This window comes from Schistocerca serialis, unplaced genomic scaffold, assembly GCF_023864345.2.
Source record: "Schistocerca serialis cubense isolate TAMUIC-IGC-003099 unplaced genomic scaffold, iqSchSeri2.2 HiC_scaffold_871, whole genome shotgun sequence".
In the NCBI taxonomy this organism is placed as follows: Eukaryota; Metazoa; Arthropoda; class Insecta; order Orthoptera; family Acrididae; genus Schistocerca; species Schistocerca serialis.
In genome coordinates this window covers 2,457,901-2,485,210 of record NW_026048487.1, presented here as the reverse complement: position 1 = coordinate 2,485,210, position 27,310 = coordinate 2,457,901, and positions in this window count along the sequence as shown.

Sequence of the window (27,310 nt, the reverse complement as noted above, 5' to 3'; positions counted from 1 at the left end):
GAGGTGCAAAGCAAATTGCTATTGAAACATTAGAGAAAACAGAAAATACGACGAAGATTGGTAGATGTGCATTAACGAAGTTGCAGAGGCGCGTGAAACAAATAGAAGTAACGCAGCTGCAAAAGACGGAAGTTGCACCAAATTAGGCATTGACCGAGGAGCTGCCGCATTTTAAACAGAACATGGAGAGCATAATTAAGCAATTGTCTCAGGAAGTCAGATCGCAACCAAAGCAAAAATCACCTCTCAGAAAAGAAGTATTAGGCGATTTGGAAACAACAGAAACCGAAAGAGCCAGTTCAAACTCTACACGATCATGTCCAAGCCCAGACGATATTAGAGTGTCCTCGAATGTAAGAGTTGCTAGTCAACTACAGACTGAAAGTGTATCAGCAGAGCAATGAAATATCGCTAGAGATATGGTCCCCGCGTCTAGACAGGGCACGACCTGGTCGTAAATTGCGAATACGGAGAACAGTAATGAAATATTTCATATGCATAACTGTCATCCGATATTGCGCACCACGGAACATTTCTCCATTGAGAAAAACGTGACAGAGAACAGAAGAGGGGATGACCAAGGGAACGGTAGACAGGGAACGTTAGCGCGAATTGAGAATGTGATAGGCCGAGCGGGAAGAAACTCTAATGAAATTTTCGATTTTAAGCATTTTATCTCTGTACGAAAAGCCGGCCGCGGTGGTCTCGCGGTTCTAGGCGCGCAGTCCGGAACCGTGCGACTGCTACGGTCGCAGGTTCGAATCCTGCCTCGGGCATGGATGTGTGTGATGTCCTTAGGTTAGTTAGGTTTACGAAGTTCTAAGTTCTAGGGGACTGATGACCACAGCAGTTGAGTCCCATAGTGCTCAGAGCCATTTGAACCATTTTTCTATACGAAAATTTCAGTATTACAAATACGATGGTAATGTTTTACACACAAAAAAATTTATCGGTCAATTTGATTTATTATTACCCCCTGACTGGCCTCTGATGTACAAACTGGACTTCGTATGTTCACATATCGACGGAACAACGGCCGAATGCATGCGGAACATTCCCAAAACGTACACGCCATACGAAGAGTTTCGTGACGCATTTTTAAAGGAGACAAGATGGGACCAAGTAGGAAATAGTGATGAGCAGAGACTTGGAGGGTTCCGTAGTCCGGTGAAGTTTCTCGAAAATTTGACTAAGAAAAATTAGTATTTGGTCGACCCATGCACACTGGCTGAGATCAAAAGATTATGTTACATGAAGTTCCCAATTTCCTACCAGCAAACGCTTGTCGGCCTATGTGGAAGTGATGTAGATTGGTTCAAAGGTATCCCAAGAGAGTTTGAGTTCGCTTTCAAAGAGCAGCAGGCGGGAGAAAAACGAAGTTTGCAGTAAATCCGTTTTCCAATCGTCGTGGCCTCGCCTTGTGAGATCTTTACTGAAACTTTCATTTATAAAGAGGAACAGATTACTGACTATTACAGGGAAAGCACATGCGGATATCAGAGAAAAATATAGCACTGGACCATGCAAATGTAAAGGAGAAACTGTATCTGAAGTGCACGAACATCTACAGTCTCTGAGACGCCGCAAAGCACGTTATAGCATTCACGATACCGAACGGTTACATTTACCAAAAGAACTTAATACTCGAAAGTTACGCCTGTTACATTCAGAGAAAAACCCTGTGTCATGCTAACAATGTCTACAGATTTTTGTGTCTAACTACAACGTAAGTCTTAGGTACCCCACAACTGACACGTGTTCACTGTGTGATGAATTAAGAGCCGACTGTTCTAAACTTAACTTACGGGTAAACAAGGAGAAAGATGCAACATAGATACAAACTTTGAATAAGCAGAAACAACATCTGATGACCTAAAATGAACTGCATACGAGGAAAACAGGAAAGTATTACGAGATTAAACGTTTCGAACGCTTTACGTCCAGAAAATCTGTTATTAAGAAAGCAGTCTGTATGGATTTCCGCTCTTCCGTAGTCTGATTTTTCAGCCAATGATACATATTACCGCAGGGCAGCTCTCATTTTAATCATTCAGTGTTCATTAGCTTTCTTGTAGGAGATCTCTATTTAACACATTTCACGAAACACGTTAGGCAACGATCAAAACGAGTAGTATATCCACAAACGACGCAAGCTGGCATTTTTGATGACATAACTTTCATGACTCCAAGTAATCAAAACACCTGAAAGGTAGCGTTTTGGGGCAACTAAGATGGCGGACGCCGGCTTCAAGTTTTTGACACCACGACAATTCCTCTTATTCTCACCTCCATGGCCTTATGCAAACATCGTATGTGTACTCAACATTACCTCACGCCGAGGTTGAATACTGAATTATTACTTTGTCATGTAATTAAAAACTTTACGGATGCAATTACTTCTCACGATGGAAGATGAAAAGTATATAAAATATTACGCAAATACAATTACAGCTGCTCATATTCGCATTTGCGTGTTTAAATTCTGGAACTAATAATCGACAACGATTGTTTCACCGTCGCTGCAAATAATGTCACCTATTGTACCTCGTGCGTCTTTTCCTCTTACTTGTGCTGTACACACTTGTTGACCTGAAGTTTTCCGCTAAGTACACAGGGAAATTGTGACTGCAACCAAAGCGACTTTGGAGCAGTTAACACGAAGTTATAGAGTGAATACAGTGCCCCTCACTCACATTCTACTTTACCAGAAGTTCCACTCGTTCCCCGGCCTCTATGTACTACAGTGTACCCTGTCCAGTGACGTCAGTGCGACCACCTGCCTAAAGCTTGAACAACCAACTTTTGCAGCGCTGACCACTGCGAGACGTGCAGGAAGCGAGTCAGTGAGGCTGTGGGAGGTGCGGCCAGCTGCGCCACGTTTCTCGGCTGAGCATCCACGGACTGTGCAGCCCGATCGAGATGGTCGCACAGATTGGAGATTGGGTTTCAATCCGCGGAGTTTGGTGGCCAAAGGAGCACGGTGTACACATCCTGATGCTCTTGGAATGACGCGCGTTCACTGCGAGCTGTGTGACACGTTGCATTGTCCTGCTGGTAGGCGCCATCGCGCCGAGGAAGAACAAACGGCATGTCGGGGTGGACATCTTCCCCGAGGACAGATGCATAATTGTATTGATCCATTGTGCCTTCCAGAAGGACGAGGTCACCAAGCGAATTCCACGAAAACATTCCCCAGAACATAGGGCTGCCTCCTCTGGACTGGGCCCTTCCGACGACTGTTGCACGGTATTTGCTTTTAGATATCTGACGCAGTGCACGCCGCTGTTCTCAACAGCAACACCGATCCGTCTTAGCTGTTCAGTGTACGCAGAATGTGTTGACGTTTCATGCCTTGGCCGCAGTTCATGGTGAAGAACATCAGCTTGTTTTCACCATACGCACAACATGAGTTTTTTGGTGAGTGCGTCAGCCACCGCACTGGGTGTAGCATTTTTCGATGGCCCGAGAAATTATTACCTCTTTTTCTTTAAGTTTACATGCAGATACCGCTTCTCATCACCTGTAACAATGTCCCGAAGTAATGGCTTGTGCTTACATCAAGCCAAACGGTAACGCATCAACAAAGTCAAACTGGTTATTCGATGGTTTTTGCTACAGTCAAAACGGTTCAAATGGCTCTAAGCACTATGGGACTTAACATCTGAGGTCGTCGGTCCCATAGACTTAGAACTACTTAAACCTAACTAACGTAAGGACATCACACACATCCATGCCCGAGGCAGGATTCGAAACTGCGACCATAGCAAGCGTGAGGTTCCGGACCGAAGCGCCTAGAACCGTTCGGCCACAGCGGCCGGCTTTGCTACAGTCGCTTAACACATGTGGTACCCATGTACCCAGTTTTTGCACTTCACACAATGATGGCAAAGGGCGCACAATGGTTGCGTTATCGTACTCCATAATTTTGTGCAATTTGTTTGGTGAGAATTATTTTAAATCAACTGATTTAGGCAGTTTTCACCGTAGAACGGGTTTCATCATACAAGTCGAAATTTCCTTCTTGGGAACGAGAAAACCATTTCTGTGCCATAGCCCTGTCAGCGACTGATTCCCTCCCAAACGCACCACATATTCTCCTCGATGTTTCAGCAGCGCTAAATCCTCGATTAAAGACGAAGAGTAAAAAAAAATGTATGAATCGTTGATTTTTCTCTGCTTAATACTTCATATTGATTAGCTTTCAAAATGGCCAAAACGAGCTGTTTGCTACATTAAAACTCCGTCAAAACTGGAGAAAAAACTAAATAACAAAAAACGAAGGCTTCACAATACTGTGATACCGATCCTACGAAGGACGCCAGTGGCGTGCACACCAACCCAATATTAGGACAGCACAGTTGCCGTAATAACAGAAAGAGAACGTGGGGAGTGGTATTACGCTATTGGTGATGTCGGAGAATTCACTAATTGTTCGTGTCACGGTGGCCGCAGACTGAGTATAAGAAGATCAGTCGTTCGCCGTACCAGCGGAGTCAGTCGGCATTGTGGATAGGAAATGATGCAGGAAGACTGTAATTTGCAGTGTCATTAAAAGTTATATATATATATCTTTCATTATACTGCCGTTAGTAAGAGAGCAATAAGAGATCATAAAACTTTACTAACTAGTCCTCGGCACAATTACTCCGTCCTGTGCCATGACAATAACTGAAGACCTCATTCTCCTCCAATATTCAGTAAATTTAATCGACGACGTAGGAACTGACTGCAGGATTCGCCTTCCCATGTCCCTTTGTGTTAGCGAGGCCATTAGGACTCCACGAAATGTCTGCTCGGAAACGTTTTGTACAGGGTCATAACTTCTGAACGGTTTGCATTCAGTCAGTTCTGCCACGTCACCTTCAGCAGGCTCTAGCGTCCACATTGAGTTGTTGTTGTATCCGCTTTCTGAACGTCTGACGGGGTCCAGTTAAGGGGAGCGCTTACCGTGCCACGTGGAAGAAACTCCGAACCACGTCACTGCTCGGTAGGAACGTCTGAAATGTTTGAGACTGGGTATGAATAATGGTTGACAGAGTGAGCGCCAAAAGTGAGAGGAGAATACTGTGAGTGAAGGAGTAATTACACTACTGGCCATTAAAATTGCTACACCAAAAAGAGATGCAGATAATAAACGGTTATTCATTGGACTGATATATTATACTAGAACTGACATGTGATTACATTTTCACGCAATTTGGGTGCATAGATCCTGAGAAATCAGTACCCACAAAAACCACCTCTGGCCGCAATAACGGCCTTGATACGCCTGGGCATTGAGTCAAACAGAGCTTGGATGGCGTGTACAGGTACAGCTGTCCATGTAGCTTCAGCACAATACCACAGTCGCATTGTGACGAGCCAGTTGCTTGGCCACCATTGATCAGACGTTTTCAGTTGCTGAGAGATCTGGAGAATGTGCTGGCTACGGCAGCAGTCGAACTTTTTCTGTATCCAGAAAGGCCCGTAAAGGACCTGCAACATGCGGTCCTGCATTATCCTGCTGAAATGTAGGGTTTCGCAGGGATCGAATGAAGGGTAGAGCCACGGGTCGTAACACATCTGAAATGTAAAGTCCACTGTTCAAAGTGCCGTCAATGCCAACAAGAGGTGACCAATGGCACCCCATACCATCACGCCGGGTGATACGCCAATATGGCGATGACGAATACACGCTTCCAATGTGCGTTCACCGCGATGTCGCCAAACACGGATGCGACCATCATGATGCTGTAAACAGAACCTGGATTCATCCGAAAAAATGACGTTTTGCTATTCGTGCACCCAGGTTCGTCGTTGAGTACACCATCGCAGGTGCTCCTGTCTGTGATGCAGCGTCAAGGGTAACCGCAGCCATGGTCTGCGAGATGATGGTCTATGATGCTGCAAACGTCGTCGAACTGTTCGTGCAGATGGTTGTTGTCTTGCAAACGTCCCCATCTGTTGACTCAGGGATCGAGACGTGGCTGCACGATCCGTTACAGCCATGCGGATAAGATGCCTGTCATCTCGACTGCTAGTGATGCGGGGCCGTTGGGATCCAGCACGGCGTTTCGTATTACCCTCCTGAACCCACCGATTCCATATTCTGCTAACAGTCATTGGATCTCGACCAACGCGAGCAGCAATGTCGCGATACGATAAATCACAATCGCGATAGGCTACAATCCGACCTTTATCAAAGTCGGAAACGTGATGGTACGCATTTCTCCTCCTTACACGAGGCATCACAGCATCGTTTCACCAGGCAACGCCGGTCAGCTGCTGTTTGTGTATGAGAAATCGGTTGTAAACTTTCCTCATGTCAGCACGTTGTAGGTGTCGCCATCGGCGCCAACCTTGTGTGAATGCTCTGGAAAGTTAATCATTTGCATATCACAGCGTCTTCTTCCTGTCGGTTAAATTTCGCGTCTGTAGCACGTCATCTTCGTGGTGTAGCAATTTTAATGGAAAGTAGTGTATTTAATATCAACGTATCTAGCCCCAAATATTGACCCCCGTTAGAAATGTTATTAACTGATGCCAAACGGCGGTGTTACTGGACGTCCACTGCTACAGTTGTAACAGCGGGTAATTCTGTTTTGTTTCTATTTTCTCCGTTAACGTTGCTTATCTTAGAATGTAATGATTTTAAGTGTACATATGCAATGTAATATATTTCGTACACTCAAAAGTGCTATTTATTGTGTAATATTAATTCCACGTATGTATGTAATTTCGTTGTAATTCTAGGAGCTTCGGCTCGTTAGGAAAATGAACATGTGTGAATAATGTTACGAGGAGACAGCTGAGGAGCGGCGGGGAGCTATGGTGCGTCGCAACTACGAGTTAAGCTGTATATAACGAGTGAAACGAACTGTCTTCGTCTGGAGCAGCGAGCTGTCTTCGATCTGGTTTAATATGCTCAAAACTGTGTTGGAATCTGTGAGAGGGCTGTTCCTGAACGGTTTAATTTCGATGAAGTGAAAAATAAACGGGTGGACTGCGTTTCGGGTTTGCTGCTCGGCCGGCCGTCCAGTGTTGTTTTTGGAAGACTGCGTTTTCTGCATTGAATTAACTCGATTGGCCTTGTTACGTTCTGCTTTTGGATCAGTGGGGGTCGACTCATGGTGTATTCTGACGGAGCGGTGATCGGCGAGACAGCGAAATGTCGGCAGCAGGCGTCTCAGGTAGGATGACGTCACTGCACTCACACTGCCGGCTATCAACCGACATTTCTTGGCTGCGAAACACCAGTACAAATAATCTCCTACATACAAGTACTAGTAAAGTGTGTTACATAGCCTCAAGTCAGTTTTCAATTTACCTCTTAACAGTTTTCTTCAACAACACCTCAAATTAAACCTACATTGGTGCTGTTAAGGGCAATTTCAATGTCTGAAATTTACATGTTTGTTATATAACAAAGTCTTATTAGCCTAATGGTTATAAATTTAACTATCAGTATTTTGAAGTCACTAGCGATAAAGACTGGGCAATTTTGCTCTATTGATACTGTGACCTCACATTATTAAAGATTGTGCTCATAAAACAACAGAAGCATTTATAATCAGTTAACAACGACTTGGAGTTGAAACCGCTAACAACTGCGTCGTTTCAGGCCAGGTCATAGGTCTATCTTCAGTGCTCGAATTAACCTTATTCCAATCACGTATCAATTTCTTGTTTATTGAGTGCACTGCTTAATAATTAGTTTCCCATCAAGGACATTTTGAATTCTAACACATCTTGATTGCTATCAATAAGAAGCCAATATGCACCAAATTTACTAGTTTTGTGAACGACGTTTTCCTACCCACATATCCATTCTCAGCAGCAAAAAACAACCCAGATTTATTTGTTGTTACGGCAGCTCTCGTTAAATAATATTCATAGATATTTTTTCTGTTTATATGTCTGATTTATACGTATTTATTCTGTATGTGTTTCAAGTGTGCTTCTGTCCTGTAAACGCGATGTCCGTCAGTGTTTCTTAGACGTGGAAGCAATCTACCAGATAATATCAGAGACACATTAGTTCAGGATAGAAACAAACTCTCGAGGGGTTGTGTTGAATGGACAGGTGTATGGCGCTTTAATCCCAAAAATTTATGATGTGTTTTGGTGAATGTTTTGCTACAGAACCTGTATGTGTTACGTGCAGTAAGGCACCTTCAAATTTTACGAGCTAACTAAGGGGGCGGGAGAGAAAGGTATCAGCTACTTGTTTACTTGTAGGACATTGTTCAAAAATGGCTCTGAGCACTATGGGACTCAAATTCTGAGGTCATTAATCCCCTAGAACTTAGAACTAGTTAAGCCTAACTCACCTAAGGACATCACACACTGTCATATCCGAGGCAGGATTTGAACCTGCGACTGTAGCGGTCTCGCGGTTCCAGATTGCAGCGCCTAGAACCGCACGGCCACTTCGGCCGGCTAGGACACTGTGCAAATCGCTATAGAACACGTAGCCGAATGAAAGCCCTTCCAACTTTTTCATAAACTGGCTTAATCGAACAGTAGTAGTAAATCGGTATCAGTCAAAGTAAAGAAGAAGAAGTTAGGACCGTTTTATAACATCTTGGCAGTCTTCAAAGTATGTTAATGGTTTTTGTAGCAGCAATTGGGCAGTCACAAACCGATCAATCTAGAATGAATACAATGCACAAACGCTGACTTTATTACAGTGCCGTATTTGTCTTGGTTCTTGAGATAACAAAGGTTAATTGTTGATACCATTCCTCTTAAGTCGGGTGCACACTAAACCAACGAAGGGCTACGAACGTCAGGCCAGCCGCTTCGCTGGCCGAAATTTAATTACAAGGGAAACTCCCCATCGCACCCCTCTCAGATTTGATGATAAAAAAATCTTCAAATGTGTGTGAAATCTTATGGGACTTAACAGCTAAGGTCATCAGTCCCTAAGCTTACACACTACTTAACCTAATTTATCCTTAGGAAAAACACACACACACCCATGCCCGAGGGAGGACTCGAACCTCCGCTGGGAGCAGCCGCACAGTACATGAGTGTAGCGCCTCAGACAGCTCGGCGAATCCCGCGCGGCAGATTTGATGATAAAATGGCGCAGTGGGTAGCGCGTCTATCATGAATACAATAAGAATGTGTACTGAACTGCGAAAAAAGAACCAAAATAGAAACAGAAAACGGTCCAAGCTCAAGATCTTCGACACCGGGCGAAGTGCAAGAATAAGGACGTCGAGGTTGTGTGGTTGACGTGCTCGACCACAAAACGGGAGATCCGTGTTCAAAATTCCCTCGTGCACAGTTTTTTTTTTCACACATTCGTGAACTGTCCGTCCGGCCTTGAACGTACCTGTTCTCCTTCCGTAATCTTGGCAGTTGTCATACTACATATATATTGGTTATATAATACGAGTCATGTGGTATGAATACATTACCGCCGCAAGTAAATGTGGTGATTAGTGAGAGCAGGCGAAATGTCTCATAGACTTCTCACAGATATGAAAACTACAAATAAACGGGTGTGAACAATGTTACAACAAAGGAATTCAAGAGCCAAAAACGGAACACAAGGGTCATAACGCGTGGTACTTGTGCAGAACAAACAGTAGGTACGTACGTCTGGAGGTCTATCCTTAAATGCTGCCTTTGCGAACGGACTTTACAACGCAACCCAAACACGTCACTGACTGGACAGACAGTTCATAGTGTTGTAAAAAAAAAAGAGTCTTCCCCTTCGTAGTGACCACATACCCACAACACCACGATTATTATAGAGCGCTCGATGTTGCATTTCTTGACCTTGGATCGTTCACTGTTTCTGTTTTGCTTCTTTTTTCACAGTTCAGTACACCTTCTCCCCGTTTTCGTGCTTGATGTGTGTTCAGTTTTTCACAGGCTGTCCACTGGCCATCTTACCACTAAATCTGAGTGGAATGCGATAGGGAGTTTCCCCTGTTAGTGTGTAGTGAATGTGAATCGGACACCATGAAGCGGTCGGCCTGGTTTTGGTTCGTACTGCCGGCGGTAGCACCAAAGCGTTGGCAGTGAGTTGGGCTTGGGACCCATCTCCTAGTGTGGACGCAGGGTCGAATGTTTGTTGGTTAAGTAGCGATTTGTTGTGTCTGTCGGACGGGTATGTATTTTTTGTGTCTAAGAATATTAGTGTGTAGAATGAAATAGAGAGATAACATCAAATCTGATAGTGCCGGCCGAGTGGACGTGCGGTTCTAGGCGCTGCAGTCAGGAACCGCGAGACCGCTACGGTAGCAGGTTCGAATGCTGCCTCGGGCATGGATGTGTGTGATGTCCTTAGGTTAGTTAGGTTTAACTAGTTCTAAGTTCTAGGGGACTAATGAGCTCAGAAGTTGAGTCCCATAGTGCTCAGAGCCATTTGAATCAATCAAATCTGATAGTTGTATCCTGAACGAGAATGTTTATGGGACACTACGAACTGCGATTGTAAAAACCAATTGGTAAGATAAGTCACTTCTAGGAAATAAGTGATCTGTTATAAAACAGTGCGCACAAGGTGAAAGAGAAAATGGAATTTTTACGGTTATTTTTTACTGCAGATACAGCTCTCCACAAAGAGATGTCATCTTTGGAAATTTTAAGGCTTAGGCAGTTAAAAAAACAATTTGCAAACAGCTCTCACTCGCAAAACATCATGAAATGGCACACATCCCAAGTCTACTTTAAGGTCAGATATTAACTTTGTCCCACGACACTGCTCCCTAACTTGTAAAAGACAGGTTGTCCACGAGCGCCGTTTCTTCTTCTGGTAATCAGCTTCTTGCACTGAAGTAAATGCTGCCAGGCGACGACGGCTAAATTCTCTTCTTGCCTCACAATATCGGCCAGTAATATTATAATTAAAACGCTACTTTATAACAGTAACAAAATGGAGCAACCTCGGCAAGTGATCAGAGCCCACTGCGTTTCCACAGGGCCGAATATCTTTGTCCCAGCCCCCCCCCCCCCCCCACCGCGGTTTGTTGAGGATGAGGATGACAGGCCGGGGCCAATGCCTTGGCGACTAACGCTAGGCTAAACCCACTACCTCTCGTTCGTTCACCTTTGTTGGGTTGCTGTGTACGCTCCTTTACAAGGATATATCACCAACTTGACCTCAAGGAGAAAATATCACACTTGCAAGATATCAGCTCCAGCAATCAATCTAGTGAGAAAACTTGGGCCATAATTCTGACAGCTAGCAATTATGATTTTCTGAAAGTACAGCCTTTAAAATTTAGCTCGCACTGTTTGTTTGTCACTGGCTCCGTATCAATTCAGCAGCCTAATGCCCGAGAGCGAAGTTCTGTACACCGGAGTACAAACTGACGTTGGTACCGTGCTTCGTTCGTTGTATCAAAGTGTACGGTTTCTAACCTGTAGCCTGTCCCAGAGACCTTTTTGCTACCAACACTTGCGATTACAAATGTAGTGTAAATGAATGGGACGAATGAGTGGATCAGAAAGAAGTAGCGTAGTGCTGTTTAATTATTACCCTCGAAGTTGTACGCTAATTTCTTTGGATTTTAAAGCTGGCGCTGTTAAAGTGAAGTATATTTCGAGGAGACGTGCCATTCATGAACGTGATTGGCGCGATGAAATTGCTAATTGAAAACCGTTAACGTCATTTCATAATAATTCGTCGCTTGCTTAGGCTTATTCATGTGGAGTTTGAACCTCATATACAACTGCGGAATATCAATACGAGGATATTGTGGAAATTGAACGTATATGTTCGTGAAGTTGACCTATTATTTCCCGTTCTCACATTACTTACCTATTTTTCACGTCAAATAATACGTACTGCTGAACAAGATTTCAGAACATATTTGGCAGATGTGTCCACTTTCCCCCCCCTTCTTCCCTTGCTGTCAACATTCCGCGACTAGGAAAGCTCCGGTTGTCACTCCACTGAGCAGAATCTGGCGTTCGCGCATGAAGCGGCTGCAGTGGGGCCTAGCGAGTGACTTACAAACGGTGGGTGCGAAAGGTTAGGTGCTGTGAGTTCAGAAGGTCATAACTGAGCGCTATCGGAAGGAAAGCCCAAATTTTCGTGGCGATCAGTTTCTGGGGCTGACGTCTTGCAAGGGTGTCTTTTCCTTTAAGGGTTGCAGATGCTTCTTTGCCGCGTGCACGTTCAGCTTCCCAAGTATTGCATTCCACAGAACGCGCAACTCAATGGTGGCTCGGATTTGGTTTAACTCGTTCAGCGTCGTATTCGGCAGGCAACAATGCCGAAAAAGTCACCAGCCACCTCTGGAGTCGCAGGAACGTTGTCCGGCAGGGCCGCTCATGGTGGATGTTCCGATTTTTTAAACTATTGTTCTATCAATAAAAGAACTGTTTGACACTCGAGGTTCGATGCCCATTTTAAAAATAATACGAAGTTCACGTGGCGTGCGCTAGAGTAATGTGGTTTCTGTGCTGTGGGTGGGGAGAACGAAGCAGAACTCTCGCCACAGGTAGAGTCAAGCGTACCTCCGAATTTTACGTCTGCATCTATATCCACACTCCGCAAGTGACCTGACGGTGTGTGGCGGAGGGTAGCTTGAGTACCTCTATCGGTTCTCCCTTGAATTCCAGTCCGTTTTGTTCGTGGAAAGAAAGGTTGTCGGTATGCCTCTGTGTGGGCTCTAATCCCTCTGATTTTACCCTCACGGTCTCTTCGCGGGCTATACCTAGGAGGGAGCAATATACTGCTTGACTCCTCGGTGAAGGTACGTTCTCAAAACTCCAACAAAAGCCCGTACCCAGCTACTGAGCGTCTCTCCTGCAGTCTTCCACTGCAGTCTATCTATTATCTCCGTAACGCTTTCGCGATTACTAAATGATCCTGTAACGAAGCGCTCTACTCTCCGTTGCATCTTCTCTACCTCTTCTATCAACCCTATCTGGTACGGATCCCACACCGGTGAGCAGTATTCAAGCAGTGGGCGAACAAGTGTATTGTAACCTACTTCCTCTGTTTTCGGACTGCATTTCCTTAGGACTCTTCCAAAGAGTCTCAGTCTGGCATCTGCTTTACCGACGATTAATTTTATATGGTCATTCCATTTTAAATCACTCCTAATGCCTACTCCCAGATAATTTATGGAATTAACTGCTTCCAGTTGCTGACCTGCTATATTGTAGCTAAATGATAAGGGATCTTTGTTTCTATGTATTCGTAGCACATTACACTTGTCTACACTGAGATTCAATATCCATTCCCTGCACTATGCGTCAGTTCGTTGCAGATCCTCGTCCGACACACGACTAACCATCAACAACGCCACACGGCGCATTTCACAGCACACTTATGAAACGTTCGATATTTCATCCATCACATTATGGTTTTTTCTAGTGATCCGGATCGATTCTTCGTTATGTAGTGGTCTGGTGATCTGGACCAATAACCAAATTATCTCTTCTGCCCTTTCCAGTCAAATGAAACTTTTTTCCACCATTAGGATTCGAACTGAATAACCCTCTGTTGACCGCCATCGCAATAACATGTGTTAGCGTCCACAGCTAAAGATTCAACGTTGTCATTAGTCACACTGTCATCAGTGATGTGTCTACATTTTTTTCTTTCTCTGGTTCCATTGTTTGTGATGTTGAAGAAACGAAGAGTACGGTTAACGTCCCGTCAAGGATTGGGTCATTAGAGACGCAACTCAATCTCGGACTGGAGAAGGAAATTGGCCATGTCCTTTTCGAAGGAGACATTCAGGTATTTACCCTATCTGATTGAGGGAAACCTGGGAAAATCTCTAAATTCGGACGGAGGTCGAATCCGCAGTCGTCTGGATTGGGAGACCAGCATCTTACCACTGCGCCGTCTCGCTCGGTGGGTTTGTTACTATCCGAAATACACTGAAGGAAAAAAACTCCAACACGAGAAATAATTAATGTACAGTAATGAAATTTTGGGAATACATTTGTTTAGGTAACATATCTAAGTGGTTAACATTGCAAGCTAATTGTGTTGTACGGGTGCCGGATGTCAGTTTATGGTGTGGAGTTCCATGGCTGTTGCACTTGGTCGGTCAGTACAGCAGCGCCTAATGCTGACTGTGGATGACGCTAGAGTTGTCGTCCGATTATGTCTCATACGTGCTCGGTTGGGGACAGACCTGGTGGTCGAGCACGTCGATACTCTGTAGAACATGCAGGGTTAAAGCAGCGGTATGTGGACGAGCGTTATCCTGTTGGAAAACAGCCCCTGGAGTGCTGTCATGAATGGCAGCACAATAGGTCGAATTACCAGATGACTAACGAATTTGCAGTCAGGCTGCATGGGATAAGCAGGCGAGGGCTCCTGCTAAGGTACGAAGTCGCACCCCAGACGATAACTCCAAGTGTAGGTCCAGTGTGTCCAGTATGCAGACAGGTTGCTTACAAAACCTCAACTGGCCTCTTCCTGCCGGCCGCGGTGGTCTAGCGGTTCAGGCGCTCAGTCCGGAACCGCGCGACTGCTACGGTCGCAGGTTCGAATCCTGCCTCGGGCATGGATGTGTGTGATGTCCTAGGTTAGTTAGGTTTAAGTAGTTCTAAGTTCTAGGGGACTGATGACCAGAGATGTTAAGTCCCATAGTGCTCAGAGCCATTTGAACCATTTGGCCTCTTCCTAACCAATATACGGCCATCACTGGTACCGAGGCAGAACCAACATTCATCAGAAAACACAACACTCTTCCACCCTGTTCTCCAATGAGCTATAGTTTGACACCACTAAAGTCGCAAACGGCGATGGTTTGGGGCAGTACACGCTACAGTGCGTCGGGCTCCGAGCTGTCCTTGAAGTAACCGATTTGTAACAGTTAGTTGTGTGACTGTGGTGCCAGCTGCTGCTCCGACTACTGCTGCACACTCTGTGCAATGCTTCAGAGCCATACGCTCTCCCGGTAGAGCCACGAGGCCGTTCTTTTGCCACCGTTCCTGCCCGTGGCCGCCACTGCCGGCAATCGTGTACAGTGGCTACATTCCTGCCAAGTCTTTCTGCAGTATCGCAGAAGGATCATTCAGCTTCTCGTAGCCCTATTACACAACCTCGTTCAAAGTCGTTGAGTTGGTAATAATAGCGGCTTCGCTCTCTTAAAGCTATTTTTGACTACCATTTACTCACTACATCCAATCTCAAAGATAACTACAGCTCACGACCGTTAGATCCCGTTGTGCATCTTCATAACGGCGTTACTAAAGCCACTTTTATGCGACTGATGCGAAATTTGAATAGACGTAATCTTTAAGATGTAGAAACACGCCTACCACATCTCCTTTGTGTTGAGATTTTTTCCCGTCGGTATAGTTTGAAGTGCAATCTGACATAGAAAGTACTTTTCACAGCTGACCATGGCCGAAGACAGTTTCAGTGATGATAGCTAACACAGGCCGATGTAAATACAAATGAAGTAGAACTTGGGCTGCGGCTCCGCTGCAGAATAAGCGAGGGCAACTGCAACTGCAACTGCGGTACTGGCGCACTGTAATTCAGACAACTAGCGCGTAAATTTAGAGACGCCAGCGCGCACAGTCCTGATTTGTGGCGCCACTGCATGCACTGGCGCCAAAACCGCCACACCTGATGGAGCCTCTACGCAGTGGGTGTGGGTGTGGCTAGGTCGACACACAGGACCGAGTACACAAAAGGCCGTACCGCGACTTATTCGGAATCTCTGCGCAGTGTCAGGCTCCAGTTACACATCACAAGTTGTTTCAGCGTGTGCGCTGTAGCACATGGTTCAAGGTTCTCTTAACACTTCTGCAGTAAATGTCGATCCATAAGCACTAAGAAAACGCAGAGAAGGCAGCAAAGTTAAGGAACACATTAGTGAAACAATATTTTTAGATGACTGACAGTGCATAACTTCTCCCAGGACGGGTATTCGCCCGCTGAAGAAAACTGTCCGTATATTCCTATGGAAGGATCAGAGGAGTAACCTTTCTTGTTACAGTGGGCGGATCATCGTCACCAGATACGCCGTTATCCAAGCGAACTACTGCTCGACATACCCACAGCGTATAACAAGGGCGGTGGGGACATTATTATCCTATGGCAGACATTCCAGTGAGCTTCCACGGGATCTGCGATTGTAATCGAAGGCACCATGACAGCTCTGGACTATATGAACGTTGTGTAACACTTGCATCCCTTGATACGTGTATCTTTCCTGACAGCTATGTCAAGTTGCAATACGATAACTGTCGGTGTCACAAGGTCAGAGTTGTGCTGCCGCGGTAAGAGGAGGCCAAATTGCCCTCATCTGAACCTGATGGAACACACGTGGGAGGCTATCGAGCGCCATCTGCACGCCCACAAATCACCGGCTCACAATTTATGCTTGACCCATGCGTAGACACCTGAGGCCACATACCCCCAGAGCCCCATATAGAACTTGTCTAATTTATGCCACTAACAATCACAGGTGAATGTGCCTTTCAAAGGCGGAGCGACACCCTGTTGAGCAGATGGTCGTAATGTTTCGGCTCACCAGTGTAAACACCCGACGGTACTGCTAGAGGCATTCAACAGCTGTCAGCTACACTTCTCGGGCTCCTACATAACCACTTACGCTATGCAGCTTTAATCGAAAACCTGTAATTATTTTTATTTATTTGATATTTTCTTTTAGTCTGTTATCTAGATATAAGAACAGACCAAATGTTACACATGTGTTTGCATGAATATAATACATAATACTTTAATATAATTTAAAATGTGTTAGTGTAACGTTATGGTGTTTAAGCTGGGAGGATCAACATAAAATATCTACATAAAAATTAATAATTTTAATGAAGTTCTACATATTACTCTTTGCCCATCTGGTGCGCGGATATATGTTCATTCAGAATCCAGAACGCACATGCTACTGGTCTATGCTACTTTTCTGTAATTTGTAACTGTGGGCTACACTACTATAGAACAATCGGCCTAATACTACGCTTCTGTACTTGGTATCAGATCAAGCTAGATTGTTAGACGTGGAGCACTGAGGCACAACATGATCCACAGCGGCTGGTGCTGCGCCTCCCAAGGTTTGGTAGGGTCTCAGAAAATACTTCCTGGTTCCCGCCGAGGCCCATCTCCTCACTGCTTCCGGAAGGTTGTTGTAGGTGGATGTTCTCCAGTGGTGCGTCTCGTTGTCTGATGTATGGCCTCTTCTTGACTGTCTCTCATACACGTAGGCTTGCAGTTTATAAGCTGATATTTTAGCTGTAAGCGAGTTCAGCCTACGCTACACTTCCTCATTCCTTATTATGTTCAAGAATTTCGGTTGCCAAAAACTTTCCTGTCCATGTCTGTAACACATCGTCTAATCGCAAACTACCAGATCGTGTTATGATGTTGTCCAGTGTGCCGACTGTTCCACATATAAAAGTGTCTTTGACGTGTTGTCGAATTTTCAGCAAGCAGTTGGGAGACTGACCATGTCCCGTCAGGAACTGTATAGCTCCTTTGGTCGGAAGAAAGTATGACATTTTCGATCTTTCATTTACGTTAGGGAGGAACTGCTAATCTTGTTTCTGCCCTGTCCTAGATTTTTTGTCACACTCTATCAATGCATGTTTTAATTACCTCATTCGAGTGGTTATTGTGATCATTATCTACTTAATCTAATCATACTACCCCACTTTGAGCCAACATTGTGCATCTTACTTGTTTGAGGCTGGGTCCAGAGGCAGATCTACCAAGTAAACCAAGTCTACCGGCAGAGATCAGCTGAGCGCATCTTCGCTTCTGGGAACTGTGATATTCAAAGCAAGGACTAATCTGACCGCACGGGACGTGGTCTTTGCTGGAAACAGTCAGGGTACGTTAAAGACAACTTTGCCTTCTCCCTTAAAGCGAACAGTGGATAGATAGGATGGTGATTTTCTGCGCATCAAAAACTGTTGCAGATAGTGAACGAGCCATGTATGAAGCTGTCCAAAGCAGCTGACAAATAGTTTCGAAGGATAGAAATCAGTGCAGTGAAGTAAGGGGTATTAAGCTTGAGTTCGTTAGCGACGGAAAACAAGGCCACCAAATAGGCAATGATATTTTCTAGGGAGTTGTCCTGGCGTCCACCTTCAGTTATTATAGGAACTTGCGCAATATCAAAGTAAGGATAGCTACGCGAGAATTTTAAACCTACTTCCCAAGAATGCGGGGTTTATCACTACGCCATCTCACTTGCCTATTTTGCTGACATAAAACAGTAATATAAGCTAGTCTGCAGTGCAGAGCTGTTCTTTGTGTACTATATGTAACTTGAAATTCAATATCTGTAAAGACACGACATAGAAAAATTGCATTTGCCTGATTGATGGAGGGCGGTTAAGGTAACAACGATTCAAAGCGCCAGTCATCGGGCAAATTAGTAACCAATAGCGAGTACTGCAGCATCGTTACAAGGACAACTGTATTCGACTTTCTAAAAGCGTTGTCTAGCGTTTCATGGTTCGATTCGGATTAATGAACGTTGTAAGACGCTTCTGGCAATCGCAACTCGTGGAAGGAAACGGGAACCTCGTGATCAGAGCCGAAGACCACTCGATGGTGGCCGATATGGTCTGGAATGGCATGTTGCCTTTTCCAGCCACTGTCATCCTCCTGGACTTTGGAGCCGCTACTTATCACTCATGTAGCTCTTCCACTGGCCTCACGAGGCTGAGTTCACCCTATTCCAGTCCCTCCATCAAGGAAAAACACCTGACAGCACCGGAGATAGAATATGTGACCTCTGTACAGCAATCACACATTCAAGCTGCTCAACTCACGTACTTAGCTTCATTTCAGTGGCGTCATATTGTTTTTGTGTGGAAAGCAACATGGTCCTTCTGACAAATAGCCCAACATGTCGAACCTGATGTATCAGTTGTCTATCACTGTTGGTAATGGTGGCCCGAGAAACGTGCGTATGCTGGTCTTCCGGGTTCCTGTCGGCAGCAGCATACAGAATAATGACTGGTTAACCACGATAGACGAGTAGCCATTGCTGTGCGCCCAGCGATCACAGCGCAAATTAGGATCAATGTTGCACCTATCGTGTCAGCTACAGCCAGCAGAACCAGTTTGCTGAAAGCCTTCGAACCTTACAAAGAAAAGTGAGGGAAGAAACACAGCTAAAATTTAAGAAAAAAAGCATTTTCAATCCCAGCAGCAACGCATGGAAGCGAAAATTAATTAACAACAGAAACGGTGAACTAAGAATCTAGTGTGCAGAAATCATGCTTGTCAACATACACAACACAAGGTATAAGCAAACTATTGACTAATGCCTCTCAATGAAAGGTCTAGAAACGAGACTGAAAAGAGCATATCAATAGGTTGGAGGACGACAGATTATCAAAATTTCTATATAAATACAAAGCAACAAGCTGAAGAAGCGTAATAAGCCCAAACACCACGTGGAAAGTCTTAGACCACGCAAGTAGGCGCCATAGAGAAAACGTGATACTTGCAAAATGAGTTGAAAAAGAAGTGGAAGAAGAATTTCATTCATATGCAAAAGATGCTTCAGAGCATGGAGGTCAGAAGTCGGACAGCTGTGTCACCTAATGATACGTACAGCTCCTCACGTATCCCAGTTACCACTAAATTATATGCAACTGCTGTGAGAAGGTGGGCATCAATCAGAAAAACGGCTGCTCTTTACACCTGCCACCCACTGACTCTGCAGATGTAGATTTTCCCGAAGCATTGTGCCCCCAAACCCTTGATTCCTTTCGCTTGAAGATTTCAACGCACACGATGTACTGTTGGACTCTGTTAACATCTGCCGCTGTGATGTGCCACTGAACAGAGGCAGGGTTGCACTGATTTGTCCTTCTGGTGAACAGCTCAGTGGAAAGAAGTTATCAAGGCTTTTCACCCTTCCCACTACGGATTTGCCTTCCTCAATCAGCAGCACTCGAAAGGAAGCCATCTAGTTGGATACAAACGACGGCAAACTGGACACATTACGGCCACTGAAAACTCAGACAGCACTCAGGACATGGTGGACCACACTGACACTGTGACTAACCAGACTACAGAAAAATTCAGCCCTAGGCTATCCGACCAGCTTGTAAGCCTGCCTGTTCCGTTATGGAATGGGAAAGAAGGCTAGGCAATCAGTGACATGCGTGGAGCTCTACTGTAGTTCTGCATGTAGCCCATCAGTAGCAAAAGTGAGAACTTTTCGAATTGCAAGAGAAAAAACACAAGAGATCGTTGGAAGAATTCCATAATCTCACTAACCATTGAAGTAAGAAGCGGGAACTACTTCTATAATGACAAGGAAACAAGGAAACCTATTCCCAACATTGGAGCTAGAATTTAATCTGTGAGTGTCTCGAGAAGCAGCCGTAGGGACACAACAAATTAATTATGTCATTGTTGTGTCATCTGTGTTCGGACACTGAAGATTAACTCCCTGACTGTTTTCACGAACATCGGGGACGGAAAACATCCTGACAAGTGGACAGAGGCAATAATGTTACTTGACAGAGATCGGACCAGACGAAATAGCTAATGAAGTGTCAGCGTACATATTTGTACGCAAAGATTCGTGAGCGTGTGCATTATCGTATTCTGAAACATCCTGAAACTGTTTCATCTGTCCTTGACAGCCTAATTCTACTGGAAGTGGCTACAGAAGAGTCTTTCCTTCTGGTTATATAATACCTTTCACCAACTTAAAGGAAACGAAGCTGAGACCATACGATCTTCCCTAAGAAGAATTCCTGCTGTTATCATCTGCGCGATGCCCAATGAGATTGTTCTAATCAGAAGAATGCTGCCCTTAGGCCAGCTTAAATCTATATTGAGATGACAAAAGTCCTCGGATGCCTGCCAATATTGTGTCAGATCTCTTCTCGCCCGGCGTAGTGCAGCAGCTCGAAATGGGATGGACTCAACAACTCGTTGGAAGTCATCTCCAGAAGTATTGAGGCATGCTGCCTCTATAGCCGTCCATAACTGCGGCAGTGTTGCCAGTGCAGGATTTTGTGCACGGACTCACCTCTCGATTTCGTCCCATAAATGTTCGTTGTGATTCATGTAGGACGATCTGGGTGACCAAATAATTCGCTCGAATTGTCGAGAATGTTCTTCAAACCAATCGCGAACAGTTGCAGTCCAGTGACATGCTGCACTGCCATCCACAAAAATGCCATCGTTGTTTGGAAACGTGATGTCCACGAATCGCTGCAGATGGTCCCCAAGAAGCCAAACATAACCTTTTCCAGTTAGTGGTCGGTTCAGTTGTACCAGAGGACCCAGTCCATTCCATGTAAACACAGCCCACACCATTATGGAACTACCACCAGCTTGCATAATGCCTTGCTGACAACTTGGGGTCATGCTTTCTCGAGATCCCTATCGTCAGCTGATACCAACTGAAATCAGGACTCATCTAACTACCTCATGGTTTTCCAGTCGTCTAGGGTCCAACTGATACGGTGACAAGCCCAGGACAGGCACTGCAGGCGATGTCGTGCTGCTAGCAAAGGTGCCACAGCCCATTAACGCCACATTTTGCCACATTGACCTAAAGGATACGTCCGCCGCACGTTCCACATTGATTTCTGTGGTTACCTCGTGCAGTGTTGCGTATCTGTTAGCACTGAAAACTCTACGCACATGCCGCTACTCTTGGTCGTTAAGCAAAGGCCTTCGGCCACTGCATTGTCCTTGGTGAGAGCTAACACCTGAAATTCGTTCTTCTCGGCACACTCTTGACAATGTGGATCTCAAAATACTGAAATCCCTAACGATTTGCTAATTGGAATGTCCCATGCGTCTGGCTCCAACCTTTCCGCATTCAAAGTCTGCTAATTCTCGCCATGCGTCCGTAATCACATCACAAACCTTTTCACGTGAATCACCTGAGTGAGTGCGAACGACAGCAATGCCGTTTGATGCATCGTGTAAGCGACACTACCGCCATCTGTATATCTAAATATCGCTATCTCATGACTTTTGTCACCTCACTGAATAAGACAGTTGGTTCAGCTGACCATAAGATGGCTGTAAGAGTGGGCAGAAAAGATTCGTTTTATGTTCATAATTGAGAAATACGCTTTTCTACAGAGGTACTGAAATGACTGTGGCAGCACTATTTATAGATCAGTAAGGGCCTGTCAGAATGAACTCATTAGGCCAGTAATAGGTATCTACCCGTATTAGACCATCCCAATTCTACATGTGCAAAGGCTGGGAGAACTGCAGTTGGCGACAGACAGTGACTTGCCTCTTATCGAGATACATTGTAACAGCCATTGGCGTTTACACTGGGTTACCGTGAAAAACCTTGCACGGATATACAGAAATGGGCCACAACTCGCAAAAGTTGACGTCACAGTGCCAGGATACCTGCCCGCTGCGCCGCAAGCGGTGTGCGGTGAATGGTGTACCTGCAGGGCGCCATTGTCGGCCCGGGTCAGGTCCGGGTGCAGCGTCCCCAGGAGGCTGGCGGCCAGGGAAGCTCCCAGCCGCGGCTGCACCAGGCACTACGGGGTCCCCGAGAACCGAACCTCCAACGCCGGCGTCTCCGACAGCACCGCCCTGCAAAACCAAACAGAAATTAAAAACAGCGCATCTGGATGACAGACAGCACTAGAGCGAAATTAAACTGCAGGGCAATAATTTGGAAATTTGGCTCACATGTCAAACTACCAGATGTTATAGATACGCCCCTTTCCGGACTGCACAGTAACTGCTGTTGTTGTTGTGGTCTTCAGTTCAGAGTCTGGTTTGATGCAGCTTTCTATGCTACTCTGTCGTCTGCAATCTTCTTCATCTTCTAGTACCTACTGCAACCTACATCCTTCTGAATCTGCTTAGTGTACTCATCTCTTGATCTCCCTCTACGAGTTCTACCCTCCACGCTTTCCTCCAATACTAAATTGATGATCCCTTGATGCCTCAGCATGTGCTCTACCAACCGATCTCTTCTTCTAATCACGTTATGCCACAAATTTCTCTTTTCCCCAATTCTATTCAGTACCTCCTCAGTAGTTACGTGATCTACCCGTCTTATCTCAGCATTCTTTTGTAGTACCACATTTCGAAATCTTCTATTGTCTTCTTGCCTAAACTGCTTATCGTCCATGTTTCACTTAGATACATGGCTAGGCTCCATACAAATACTTTCAGAAAATACTTCCCGAAGCTTAAATCTATACTCGATGTTAACAAATTTCTGTTCTTCAGAAATGCTTTCCTTGCCATCGCCAGTTTACATTTCATATCCTCTCTACTTCGACCATCGTCAGTTATTTTGCTGCCCAAATAGCAAAACCAGCTACTTCTTTAATTGTTTCATTTCCTAAGCTAATTCCCTCAGCATCACCTGATTTAATTCCAGTACATTCCATTAGCCTCGTTTTTCTTTCTTTATGTTCATCTCATATACTCCTTTCAAGACTCCATTCCCTGCAACTGCCCTTCCATGTCCTTTGCAGTCTCTGACAGAATTACAATGTCATCGGCAAACCTCAAAGATTTTATTTCTTCTCCATGTATTTTAATTCCTACTTCAAATGTTTCTTTTGTTTCGTTTACTGCATGCTCAATATACAGATCAATAACATCGGGGGTAGGCTACAGCTCTGTCTCACTCCCTTCTCAACCACTGCTTCCCTTTCATGTCCCTCGACTCTTATAACTGCCATCTGGTTTCTGTACAAATTGTAAATAGCATTTCGCTCCCTACATTTGAGTTCTGCCACCTTAAGAATTTGAAAGAGAGTATTCCAGTCAGCATTGTCAAAAGCTTTTTCTAGGTCTACAAATGCTAGAAACGTAGGTTTGCCTTTCCTTAACCTATCTTCTAAGATAGATATTACTTCGCGTGTTCCAACATTTCCACGGAAACCAAACTGATCTTCCCCGAGGCCGGTTTTTACATTCTTCTGTAAAGAATTCGTGTTAGTATTTTGCAGCCGTGACTTGTTAAGCTGATAGTTCGGTAATTTTCACACCTGTCGACACCTGCTTTTATTGGCATTGGAATTATTGTATTGTTTTTGAAGTCTAAGGGTATTTCGCCTGTCTCATACATCTTGCTCGCCAGATGGTAGACTTTTGTCATGGCTGGCTCTCCCAAGGCTGTCAGTATTTCTGATGGAATGTTATTTATTCCTGGGGCCTTGTTTCGACTTAGAGCTTTCAGTTCTCTGTCAAATTCTTCAAGCAGTGTCATATCTCCCATCTCGTCTTCATCTACGTCCTCTTCGAGTTATATGATATTTCCCTAAACCTGGACCTGAAGCACATTGTCCTTGTATAGTAGCCCCCTCTATATACTGCTTTGACCTTTCTGCTTTCCATTCTTTGTTTAAGACTTGTTTTCCAACTGATCTCTTGATATTCATACAGGTGGTTCTCTTTTGTCCAAAGGTGTCTTTCATTTTGCTGTAGGCAGTACCTATCTTACCCCTAGCGAGATATGCCTCTACATCCTTACATTTTTCTTCTAGCCATCCCTGCTTAGCCATTTTGCACTTCCTGTCGATCTCATTTTTGAGACATTTGTATTCCTTTTTGCCTGCTTCATTTACTGCATTTTTGTATTTTCTCCTTTCATCAATTAAATTCAATATGTCTTCTGTTACCCAAGGATTTCAACTAGCCCTCGTCTTTTACGGACTTGATCCTCTGCTGCCCTCACTATATCATCTCTTAAAGCTACCCAATCTTCTTCTATTGTATTTGTTTCTCCCGTAGTTGTCAATCGTTCCCTAATGCTGTCTCTGAAACTCTCTGCAACCTCTGTGCAGGTCCGTTCTCCTCAAATTCCTGCCTTTTCAGATTCTTCGGGCCGTAACTGAGAGACTGCAAACCCAGGCTTTCATGGTTGACACTAGAATTGCTTCAGTCATTTAACGTGACTCATTTGTGGTAATCCTTTGCATATAGTGTTTCCATGATGACGGGGATGGTGATGATGATACTAAGTCTCAGGGATGGTTGAGGACAAATGTATCAATCTGAGATAAAGGAAGGAAAGGTGGTTATGATTTAAAATTCTTACGACTATGAGTACAGTCATCAAAAACTGAGCACGGTCTGGGATTAGTACAGAAAATCTAATGCGATCTCTTTCATTAGATTTACTTCAGCATTTGCCTGATGCACTTTAGAGAAACTATAAATAATCAAATTCTGGATGACCGAGCGAGGAATTGAACACTTGCTGTTTCCAATGAGAATCCAGCGGCGTGTCTACTGCACCGCCATGTTCAGTGTCACTTGAAGGAAATGACGTCAGAGTAGTGACAGGGCAACTCTGTCAGTGGTTAATGAGAGTCTAAGAATCATTGTCTATAGCATGTGATAAAGTGATCTGTTAAGTACATAGCGACCAGCATCTTACACTGCTGTTAAGAACGAAGGAAATTTCGCTTGATGTCTGACTCAAGTAACAAAGCTCAATGAAATATGGACCAAATATGCGAAGAACTGTAACAGTATTTTACAGTACAGAAGGTAATTGAAAGAAACACGCAAAGACGAATATTTATGATAATTTTAGCCAAAGGCAATGATTAGACTGAATTCACTGTGAGCCATTATGATACCCTGAACATCACAAAAAGCGGGACACGGTTCTTAATAGGGTGTGTGACATCACGGGCGGCAGTGCATGCGCTCCCATGCTGACCACAGGGTTCGTAACGAGTTCTCGTGACAGGGCGTTTCATTCTCCCACCAGTACTGCTTGCGGGTGATGGATAGTCGTCGGTGAATGTGGACGTGCGGCGTGCAGCACGTCTCCCCAACGCATCCCACACGTGGTCAGTGCGATGAAGTCGGACGAACGGGCATTCGAGGCTGTTCGCGGAATATCCTCTCATTCCGAGATCTCCTACACCTGCGCTATTCGATGCACTCGTGCAACGTCATCTCTAAAAATGAAGTCAGGGACGAATCCACACCTGAGGAATAGCACATAGGGAAGGAGTACAGTGCCACAGCAACATTTGTCGGTGAGTGTACCGTGTAAAAGATTCTGAGGTCAGAACGCCCGTGCGACATCACGCCTCCCACACCTAAAGCGCTTAGACTACCGGTACGATCGCGCTCGACAACGCTGGACGGATCCTGACACTGCGAGAGGTGAGAGCATGCAATGCACCGAGGAACATCGTCGACCATGATCATTTTGGTAGCCCACATGTTACAGTGTGGGCAGGCATAATGCTGCACGGGTACTTTGACCTCCAGATCCTGCAACATGCTACACTCAATTATTGTGACACGTCATCCCAATGTGTGCCTTTTAGGGGTGCACTGGGATCTGCCTGCCTGTTTTCCCTACTTCAGTATCACCGAGCATGTGCGGGATGCGGTGGGGCGACATGTTACAGCAGTTACACGTGCAGCAACCAGCATCCTGCAGTTGTCAACCCCGCTGGTGGAGCAATGGATGGCCTGTCACAAGACTTCCTCACCGACCTTCAGCCGACATGGATGCACTTTCTAGAGCATGCATTTTGTCCGCGGTGGTCACGCACCCTGCTAACAACTGTGTCCCGTCTTTTGTAATGCCCAGTGGACCATGGTGAATCGCGGTGACTTTACTGCAATTGTTCTCACTGAACAAAAGTGTCATTTCTGTTCGTGGCGTTGCGTATTTCTTTCAGTTACCTTAGCAGTTTTTTTTTTTTTGTCCAAATTTCATCGAGCTATGGCCGGGACACATTATGCGAAACTTTCTTTCGTCCTTAAGTTTTTCTCATTAATGTACTTCGGAATAACCTGACCAACACGTCAGCCTACACCTCGGGGAAAGGGCACAGGAAACTGTTAAACTTCTATAGATGGCTTGACGCTCACGGAAATATTCGCTCCAACGTAACGGAAAACCCAGGTGACTTCGCACATCTTGCTCGTGAGTTCTTGCCTCTGAAGTTTTCTTAAAGCTGGACAGGAAGAGAAGGTCATTTGTGAGGGCCAGCTCGTTCATCTCAACTGACCACACTTTATTTTGTAAAACGTCTTCCGTACGAGACGCCTGTCAAAACTGAAGGGGACGTTCTGGCACGAGTTCCCGCTGCTGTGACGCTATTCAGAGAAGTTACGGCTGTTGAAACGGGTACAACACAATTTTATACCACAATGTTATGCCTGCTCCGATGGTATAAGCCTCCCTAAGCTGCTGTGAAATACGTAAATTAAAGACGCAGTGCACATCAGTTCTGGGCGTTGGGATCTCTGAGCGCAGAGCGCGCGAGATATGCGGGGAAGAGGTTATAGGGCAAGCAACTCGTGCGTATTCTCGGACCTTATCCCGTGTTACAGGAAAGGGCGTAGGTGAGTGGCAGGGACACCTAATGTTGCCCTCGAGAGTCGCTAGCTGGGAGCATGGGCCACTGTCCC